General features: G+C 40.6%; 1 protein-coding gene across 2 annotated transcripts in view; it reads left to right on the top strand.

The window, feature by feature from the left end:
* MARCHF3 (membrane associated ring-CH-type finger 3) overlaps window positions 1–10493 on the top strand; it is a 140836-nt gene that overhangs the window by 19402 nt on the left and 110941 nt on the right. The gene's annotated exons all lie outside the window — the stretch shown is intronic.

Below are 10493 nucleotides of genomic sequence, written 5' to 3'. Positions count from 1 at the left end.
TGCTGTCGAAAGTATTGTTGAAGATACTACCGAAATTTTGAAGGAACAAATACTGTATTAAAACAAGTTATGGAGGGCAAAAAACTTGTTTTACATTTGTAAGTTGTTAGTTCTAACCTATTGTGCTTGTTTATTTCTGTTTCACCAATGAAATATGCTAAGTGATTCTTTTTGATGAGCTGCCACTGGATGAGATTTATTACAATCTTTATGAAAATGTTTTATGAAAAAAATCAAGTAGCGTTTCATTTTAAGAAGCATCTGTTTCATTCTAAGGCAAGGTTAGAAGAGATAAATTTGTTCACTGCATTATTTATCAGCATGCTAGTGCAGCCAAGATGTTGAAGCCAGAGGTAAACAAAATTCTACATGATGTAACTTTACAGTTAATTTGATAAAAACAGACCTTGAATATACAGTGTGGTAGAAAACTTACTTAATACATTATTTTATATTAGGTTGAGAAGGCACCATGAACCTCACAGAGATTTGCTGTTTATCTTTTTTGAAAATTACTTATTCATGAGTTCTTAAACTTACAGATAAATTATACTTATTTTTATTTTTATAAAAAGGAAAGGTTTCCATATTTTGTTAATTGTTTCTGTGATAACAAGAAAACTCAGTAGAGTACTATCTAGAGGTCATTTTTTGAAAAAAGGAAGCATAATTAATTTGTCCTTCTAAGAATAAATAAGATAACTGAATTTTAAAGAAACTCCTATTATAGAAAGAACATTGTTTATAAGTATCTGGGAATGTTTTCAATATATGTGGTTTCACTGCCTAAAACTGTGACAGCCATTAAAACCCAGCTGTGTAAAATAAACTGAACTAAGAACCAGACCTTCCAATTAACATATGGCAAATAGTTAAACCTAAATTTTTAAACATGAAGCATACTCTATCATATTGCTCTTAATAAATATAATGATTATTAGTAAAGACAATGGGTTTGTACTCTTAGACATATTTAAATATAATAAATATTCAAGTGGTTAAAAAAGCTGTGGGACATTTGCACAATGGAATACTACTTGGCCACGAAGAAGAAAGGACTCGTACCTTTTGCAAAAGCATGGATGGACCTGGAGGGTATTATGCTAAGTGAAATAGGCCAGTTAGAGAAAGACAAGTTCCATATGGTTTCACTTAAATGTGTAACATAGTGAACAAAGTAAACTATCAAACAAAACAGAAGCAGAGTCATACGTACAGAGAACAGACTGACAGCTGTTGGAGGGGAAGGGGGTTGGGAGGCTGGATGGAAAAGGTGAAGCAATTAAACAAAACAATAAAAATGAAACTGATAGACACAGACAACAACATGATGATTGCCAGAGGTAAGAGCTGGTGGAGGGGAGTTAAAAAAGGATATAGGGAGATAAATAGTGAAGGAAGGAGACTTGACTTGGGGTGGTAAACACACAATACAATATATAGATGATGTATTTTAGAATTGTACACCTGAAACCGATGCAATTTTATTAACCAATTCACCCCAATAAATTCCATAAAAATTGAAAAATAAATAAATAAACATTCGAAGTATTGTTTATTGCATATTTATCTTGTACTTCTGTCACTTTGATGTTTGTTTTGTCATGTACCTAATATAGTTCATGTGTACATATCTAGTACATGAGCAGGGTGTGCATGTTCAAACTCTTTTTAGTATTAGGATTCCTGGCTCAGTAATGTTGGAGACTGCTGCCAAAGATTCTGAAAACTTTTGGGGACAGGAACAGTCGTCACAGGTTCTTTGAAACAATAGAAGCTATATATCCTCTTCTCAGAAAAATTATGTGCACATTCCAGCAAATAAAATTTTGCCCAGAATTTCAGGGAGGTCACATGCCCCCCGATGGCTGCTGCCATGCCCTCCACTAAACCCCCCAGATGACATGAAGGTCCTAAGGAGTGTACGACATACCCAGGGTCACACAGTGGCATAATCTGATCTTTCGGTCAAGACTTCCTAATCATATGTCATTCCAGGCTTTTGTCTGGTTTCTGAGGATAGAGATACAAGGGTGGGATTCTATGTGGGCCCCCAAGGGATTCACAAGTTCACTGGGGACTGCAGTGTGCAGCAAATAATTACAGTTCGATTTATGTTTAGAAGAAACTTGTTTATTGGACTGGCATTAAATTATGCCAACTTTGTTGGGGGAATTTTGCTGGACTCCATAGGAAGTGCAGAAATGGATAAGGCAACCCTTATAGAGAATCAAGTACCAATTGCTTCAGCTTCCAGCACTTTTTATAATGCTCCTTTTATAGTGCTGAACCTCGAGATGATCTTCACTGGGGTTTGCAGCTCTGTGTCCTTCATGCACTAAATGATGATATACAAGTAAAGGAAGGTGAGGCAGGGGGTCATACTCCTTCCTATTTCTAAGCAACCCAAAACTCTTTGTGTTTATGTGCACTAATGTGCACTCCTTTGCCTGTGCAATAGAGAACTGAACTCTTGGATAAATTGCCAAATGGAAGAAAACAGGGAGTAATGAAGGAGGCGTGGAATTTTATAAGCTTCATGATCTCTTTCCCCCAAGGCCTGAATCTATGTAATGAGGTAGTATAACAAATTCCTGCCGAGTCTGAATTTATTCCTATAAGAAAGAACTGATAGGAATGAAGTAAATGTAAATTTTTTTTCTGCCTCGGTCATTAGTTGGTAATATTCTTGAAGGTGATATAGAGTTTTTCTTACAGATATTGGGCTCTCTGTAGGGGCTAAAAATAAACAGAGCAGCACAGGGAAATAGGCAAATATTATTGATCTGTGTCAGGGCCATTTCCACCTTAATGTTTGCAAAAGGCACAGAACAGTTTTGCAAAACTATTTATAGAGTGCAGCTCGTTCACTGCTTTTATAGAGATGATAAAAACAAGGTGAGCTGTCAGGTAAATTGTGGTTTGTATTAGGAGATAGGACTGAAAGGGATCTCCTTCTGAATTAGGGGAGAGGGCTCATCCATTGTGCCCCACGGAACCCATTGTCTGCGTTGTCCTTGGACACACCTCTAGCCTGAGTACCTCCTCAGTTGGTGTTCACCCCACCAGCTGTCCCCAGCCTCTCTCAGCTTCCCCCTGTCCTGGGAGCAGGGGCTAAAGCAAACAGGGTACCTCCCAGACCCCTGCTGCCCTTCAGTTTGTCTAGAGAGTTCTAGTTCCCTGTTGGTATTGACCGTGTTTACCTGCGCACATGCACATTTGTGTATAAATGGAATGTGTTTGTGGGATCCTCTTTTGACATTTGGTTCTTTTTTTGGGGGGGGGTAAATTTTTGTCAATTTTTTTTTACTCCACTCATTTCCTACCAGAGTTATTTACCCCTCTCATACCCTCAGACCCTTATTTTTCTAGTTTCCTTTCCATCACACTCACCAAGCTTCCACCCTGGGCCTTTTCTCTTTTTTCTTTTTTCACAACTGTCATTTCCATTCAACAAGCGTTTAGTGAGTGCTGGGCACCTGTGAGGTTCTAGAGCTGAGGAGGAATAAGACAGGATCTCCAGCCTCAAGTTCTCAGTCCAGGGGGACTTGCGGTCCGGGCTGTGCCCTCCTCTCTCTACTCCGGTGCTCGATGGCTCCCTCTGAGAGGTTTCCTGCCAGCATACTCCAGTTTAGTAATAACTAAGCACTAGTTCACTAGAAATTAAATTCACCTTAAACCCCCAGTCATGTCCAATTTATAAAAGGAACTGGGCTTGTAGCAAGGGATCACCCATTCTAAAATATGATATGAGACAGGGCTGAATTCTGTTTGTGTTAAAAATGCCAGAGGGGGGCCAATGGGCGTCCCCGTGCCCCAAACACACTGTTGTCATGTTGTTTCACCTGAGGGCATATTCGTCCAGGTTCCGGGAAGTGGCCTGTTGACCGTTTCCACTCTGAGGTGGTGGTCGCTGCGCCGGCACAGCACTCCAGTTCTAAAATAACTATTTTGAAATCAGTACAGAAAGGAGACAAGCCACCCCTGACCACACACGGTAACAGTTGACTCCACTTTGCGGCTGGTGAAATTGTTTGTATCACCCTGTGCCCATCTTTTCTCTTTAGGACCCTCATGCTTATAAAACTCCCTGCCCATCCAAATACAACATCAGCTTCTTTTCCATGAAAGAGACTCTAAGAATAGTGACGGGCAATACATTTTTCACAGTCGCAAAACAGTTGTATGGAGGCCAGACTTGAAACAAGCGGTAGGGAAGGAACTCGAAAACTAATACACATTTTAAATATAACCCTTGTCTCTATCGCTCAGTCTTCTGATAATCACCAGACAAATGGTATCAGGGCTGAGATAATGTGAGATCTTTAACTGTCGAGGCCTTGCTGTGCAGATGGAATTCTTCACTGGTTTCATCACTTGTGATAGGGTTAACGTTTTTCTGGTGGCTGGGTATCATTGGTTTCCCAGCTTCATTCTTTAAATCCTTTTGTGCCAGGTCATTCTTCACTAAGTCTACCCAGTTCATCCTGGTCTTCCTCTGTTTCTCATTCCATACCCTCTGGAATGTGTCACTATGTGTAATGTCCATTCTGTGGTGAGTCTCTAAGTGGCATGCATCCAAATGATTACAGCTGTCTTCCTTGAGCCTTATATAAAGTAATTCATTCTTGCCTTTTCAAAGAGGAGTGATGCCATGAGGTCACCGGCACTGCCGAATCCATAGTCCTCATCCTCCTGCATGTTATGTTGCTGCCCAATGTTCCAGGCCTAATAAAAGTTACTGAGACCTAATTCACCTTGACTTACTCACATGCTATGGGTGCCCTGATCACTGGCTATTGCGTGGAGAATGGATTGTACGTGGACAAAAGTGGAAGCAAGGCAACCAGTTGGGAAGGTACTGCAGTAGTTCAGGTGAGATCTGGTGATGGCTTGGGTGAGGTGATGGCAATGGGGGTGGAGAGAAGTGTCAGAATAAACAGGACTGGATAATGAATTGACTGTGCGGGAAAAGGAATAGAATGGAAGCATGATGCCTCCTGAGTTTCAGGGAGAGAGAGGTTACTGAGGGAGGTATGCTAAAGGGGAGGGCAATAAAGATAGCACAACGAAAGCTGGCTAAATGATGTTAAGGATCTCTTCCAATTCACTAGTGAGAAATTAACTCAAGATCATTAACATTAAAATATGTGTAATAGCCTTTTGAAAACTATAAAATTTAGAATGACTAATATGTTTGTTGAGCAAATCTGTTAGATCATATATTTGATGTATAGAGAAGTTGACCATTTGGAAGCATGTTTTGAAAGTAAATCTGTCTTTGAGGGGGGTGCTGTCTCCCTGCAGTGGCCAGGTGCCAGAACACCAGGGGCCGAATCAGCTGGGAGATAGTACTGCAAGGTGACTGGACAGGCAGGAACTGTAATGGTGGTGAGATAAATTTATGCCTGGATACAACAGTGAGGGTCGAATCTGAAAGTCAGTGAGACGGTAGACTATAAAAGAGTAGCCTATAAGAAGTTCAGAGCCTAGAGGCCCAGAATTCAGGTCAAGTATCCAGGATTTTGTCCTGTAAACAGATACCATGGGCCCAAAGTACAGGGTGACCCGGAGGTTATGCTGGACTGGCTGATTCTAACAGGCTCATTGAAAGCTTGTCTGGACATAATCGCCCTAAAAATGGGCATTGTATAAGTCTTCCATTCGAAAAAAAAAAAAAAAGGAAGAAAATAGACCCATTTTCTGCATTACCTACATTAAGTTAAAAACGTCTTATCCTTATTGGCAACATTTTATGTGTTTGTTCCAACTGAGACCTATAGCTCACAGACCTGCCGGTATTATAGGATCAATATAAAAATTCCTGTTGTTTTGCTGACTTAGATATTCGCTGAGGGATTATTTGGGAGACAGACCTGAAAAGCAATTATGTGGAAAGTTCAATATGCTAGTTCTCCTTGAGAAGGGTTGCTGAGAGGGAACTTTCTGGGAGCTTTTCTGGGTTTTGCCATGTATGCTTTCTTCTGGATGCCTTGTGGCACGTGCTAATAGTTCTTCCAGTTCTTAGTTTTACTGCAGCCCATCACTTCAGGGGCCCAGTAGGTAATATCCGTATGTATTTGGTAGCTTGTTCTTTAACCAAACATCTTCCTAGCATCTCATTTTGTGTCAGTAGAGTCTGAGGATTGGCAAGGAGGGAGTGGTGCAGGGGGACAAACAAGACTTTTGTTGGCTTTTCTTAGGTTGACATCCACAGGAATATCTGTTTGTTGTCCTCTGGGCATGGGTTTTATTTATTTATTTATTTAGAGAGTACATTTATGAAAGCTGGAGGCAGTGAAACAAGGAAGGGCTTAGGAGAGAAGAAGCAACAGGAGAGAGCTTAGGCGAGGCTTCTTCGGCTCTCTAGGAAGTCAGAGAAAAGGGGGTCTTGGAGACAGATTCAGGGGCTTAGCCAAGGGTGAGCTGCTACTGCCCATTGCTCCCCTAGTTGCAAGTCTTGTGAGGTCCCTTAGAGTTTAGGAGATGCGTGCCTGTGGGGGGAAGAAAGGCGTAGGTGTGTTCCCAGGACAGGTAGCACGCCTGGCATGAATTTTAAAGCATTCACGAGGCTCCCTTATTCCCACCCTGCTCTTAACCTTCCCCCCGCCTCATCTCCCCTCCTGTTCTTTCCAGTGTGAGGAAGCACATTTGTGGCCATCTCCACCTGATAGCTTCCCTGTGTGGCCTCAGCTGTGGAATGCTGAATGTTTGCACTGGGCTTGCTGAGAGCCACATCAAGAAACAAGCATGTTGATAAGAAGCCAAGTGCCCATCTAGTGTAGCTGCTCTAGTTTCACCCCGAATCCAAGCTGGGGTTCATTCTCCAAGTTAAGGAAAACCAAGCAATGGCTTGAAAACAGAGCAGGAAGGTTGTGCTTTATTCTTAGCGACTAGAGCAGAATCCTGGTTCACTGTAAGTCAGCACTTTGTGTTTCTGATCAGCAGCCAGGCCTGGTTGACTTCTGTTATGCGGCTCGTGGCTGCCATGTGGGCCATTTGGAAGCTGCTGCTTTTGTTCTTCCACAGTCCCCCTTTACCCTTGCACGTGAACTTTCCTAATTTACTTTGTGACTTACACAAAATAAAAGAAAAAAAACACACCTACACCTAAGATTTCTTGTGTAATGAGATATATTATTTCCTCCATTGAAGAAACTGTTTCATGATTCTAGTCAGGAGACTTTTGAGGAATAAAGTAACACTCTTTTTTATTCTCTTAATATTTCCTTAGTTATTCTTAGATTACCAGTAGCCTCCAGTAGGTTTCTGTAGTAATGATGCTTTTTCCCCCTAGCAATAAACAATCAGTAGATTATTACGATCTATTTCTAAAATAACTGGCTATATTCCTTTATCATACTGATATTATAGCACAAATGGTTAATTTCCTAAGAAAGATAGCAGGTAGGCCTAGTTTGACCAGATGTACTAAATGGACACAGAATTATTGCTGATCTAACATAGTTTCTCGAGAGAGGGAAGGAGGAAGTATGAAAAAAGGATAATCTTAACAAAAAATAAGGTATCCAGTCATCTTGGGTAGGCTGGTATTTTAAAAAGTAAACTGAATAGCTTATTCTGCTGTTGCTATTAGAAACAGGATCTGAATCTTCAGGAAAGATTATCCTGAGGTCCTCGGTCCTTTCACTTTGGGTACCAGTGATGGCAAAAGATAGCAAGACTATTGATTAGGGAGAAGAGTCTCTTCTTCTTACTCCCATCCCTGTTTCTCAAGTAGGTTCTTAGGATAGAGCACCAAGCAAATACATTGATAAACAACCGTCCTTTAAAGGAGAGGCTGCTTGCTCTAATCAAATATTATTCAAATATGCGGCAAAGTTTTTACTTCTGACAAAGAAAAAGAGATCAGAATTGGTTTTAAAGTGCCTGTGTACACCCTCACGCATGCATGTGGGGTGTGGGGGGAGGGATTCCTAGAGTTTTCTCATTCTTCAAGCGCTGAAGAATAGACCCAAGTCTAGTTCATGGGCATTGGTTCATGTTGCTTTAAAGTCTTTGATGGAGACGCATTCCCTTTGTGACTGAGAGGGGTTATTAGGATTTGCAGATTTTGGAATTCTTTCTTGCTTCCAGTAGTTAATCGGTTCTGAAACAGAGCTGAGAGTGGCAAATGTCTATTTGTCAAGTGAAAGGCTCACCATATTGTCTTCTTGTTTTTTCATTCAGTTGCCTTTTCTGTGCTTCTTCTGCCTCACCAATCTAAGCCCTAAGACTTGCCCCTACCAGAAAGTCTTCTCTGGCTGGCTTCCACCACCTCACCCCCGCCATGCACATCTCGTCTGGTGTTTCTTTGTCTTAATTTGCCACTGCATTCTATTGTTAGCTATTCAAGCATTCTGACAGTAACATATCCTATAACCAAATGGTTAAATTAAAATGTTTAATAGTTGTTAAACTAAACTTCTAGTACCTATCGGCCCTTTTACAATTCTAGCCACTGGTCCTCGTAGTAAATTGCAGGTCAGCCCCAGGAAGTATTAAAGGTATTCTTTAATACTTTATGTGATGATGATGACCATGCAAGTGGTTTAAAAATAAGCTCAGTTGCAGGAGGGTGTAAATTGAAAATAAAATTTTCCTTTTCTCCTCTTTTGTTCTCTCCCCAGATATTAACAATGTTAACAATTTTAATCTATCCTTCTAGAAGTTTGTATGCATATGCAAACATAAATGGGAGCCTATTATACATCCTCTTCTGCACCCTGATTTTTAATTAACGTAAGTAATTTATTCTAGAGATGTTTATTGCTTCACACTTCTTTTCTTACTGGTTCCAAAATATCCCATTGTGTAAATAATCAATTATTGATTTAAGCAGTTCCCTGCTGATGAATATTTAGATGATTTCCGTTTTCTTATTAGTAATAATAATGCTGCAGTAAAGATTCTCCTGCATTTGTTATTAGTGTTTTTTGCTAATGCCACTTCCCAAGGGTACTAAAGATCCTGGACTCATACCCCCTAGAGAGGAGCAAAAGCCAGCCACAGTGCACCCTCTTCTCCAATTCCTGTTGTTGTTTTTTTCCATACTTGACTCTTCATAACCTAATTCTTGACCACATGCAACGTACTTAAACCAGGGCCCACTGAAATGGACAAGGAGGTAACTTAAATGCTTAGAGGCCTGAGGCTGGAAGACATTAAAGTTAAAAAACAAAAAAGTTAAATCCTTACTTATGGTTTTCAGGCTTCAGGATGCCAGCCCATGGTAACTGGTTGAAACGAGCCTGCACTCGCAAGGCCCTTTTATGCAAACAGGTTGCTCAGCCGGAAATAGCTGCAGTTCCACATCTTCGTCCTTTGTTCTTTTTTTTTTTTTTTTTGACACTATTACAGATGTCCGCCATTTACTCCCCCTTTTTCTGCTTTTCCCTAAGGCCTCCCCCCTTCACCACATTGTTGTCTGTGTCCATGGGCTTAGCATGCATTGCATATATGTTCTTTGGCTCCTCCCCTCCAGGTCCCCTCTGCCCCTTTCTGAGATCTATCAGTCTGTTCCGTGTAGTCCATGTGTCTGGTTTTATTTTGTTCATCAGTTTATTTTGTTCATTAGATTACACATATAAGTGAGTACATATGGTATTTGTCTTTCTCTGACTGGCTTATTTCACTTAGCATAATATTTTCTTGGTCCACCCATTGCTATCACAAAGGGTAAGAGTTCCTTCTTCTTTTTTTTTTACAGTCATGCAAAGGCCCAGCTTCAGTTCCACCTTCCCAGCTTGTTTCAATTTCCCCTCCCCCTTGCTGCCTTAGCACTGTGTTTATGCCTCTGTTTATCACACGGTAGTACTATATTTGTGCCTTTGGTTATCAAATCCATTGGAGGTATTTGAGTAGCTGTAGGAGGCTGTTGAAAGTCTGGGCCTTTGAGTTTCTCATTCTGTTTGCCCTTAACAGTTATTTCCACATAGTGGCTTCTCAGTAAATGTTTTTATTGGGAGGAGGATGGGGGAAATAAAGCCCAGCATCAAACCACAGCCATGCAAAATGGAGATGGTATATTATGGTCATGGCATCCAGGGGAAAATTAAACAATCATTGAATGTCCAGGACATGAATATTTTTCTGCCAAAAGTAATTCTGTACAAGTAATGTATAAAAATATTACTGAATTAGGAAAGTTGCCTTTCTCTGTGTTATGTCTAGTTGGAATAATAAAGATTAATTTGCTTCACGATAGAAAACATAAACACAGGGCAGGCTTGAATTCTCAGTCTGAAATAATTTCTCAACTCCAATGATTGTGAAAGCAGCAGCATCTAGGCAGTTAGAATTCTGGGCAAAGCCAGGTGAGAACATATACAGCACCCTGCACAATAAATAGCACCTTAATGCCAGAGTGTCAGAAGTGCTCTCATGAAGTACAGGCTTGAAAACATCCTAAAGGAGTAACACCCCACGGTAGAATGCCGGTGCATTGGCTCTGTCGATTTACATATTAATTGCTTTATTGAAACTGTGCATCC

The sequence above is a fragment of the Artibeus jamaicensis genome, unplaced genomic scaffold, assembly GCF_021234435.1.
Source record: "Artibeus jamaicensis isolate MK-2021 breed Jamaican fruit bat unplaced genomic scaffold, CSHL_Jam_final contig_402, whole genome shotgun sequence".
In the NCBI taxonomy this organism is placed as follows: Eukaryota; Metazoa; Chordata; class Mammalia; order Chiroptera; family Phyllostomidae; genus Artibeus; species Artibeus jamaicensis.
The sequence above is the reverse complement of the archived record's forward strand: the minus strand, read 5'-3'. Positions and strand labels throughout refer to the sequence as shown.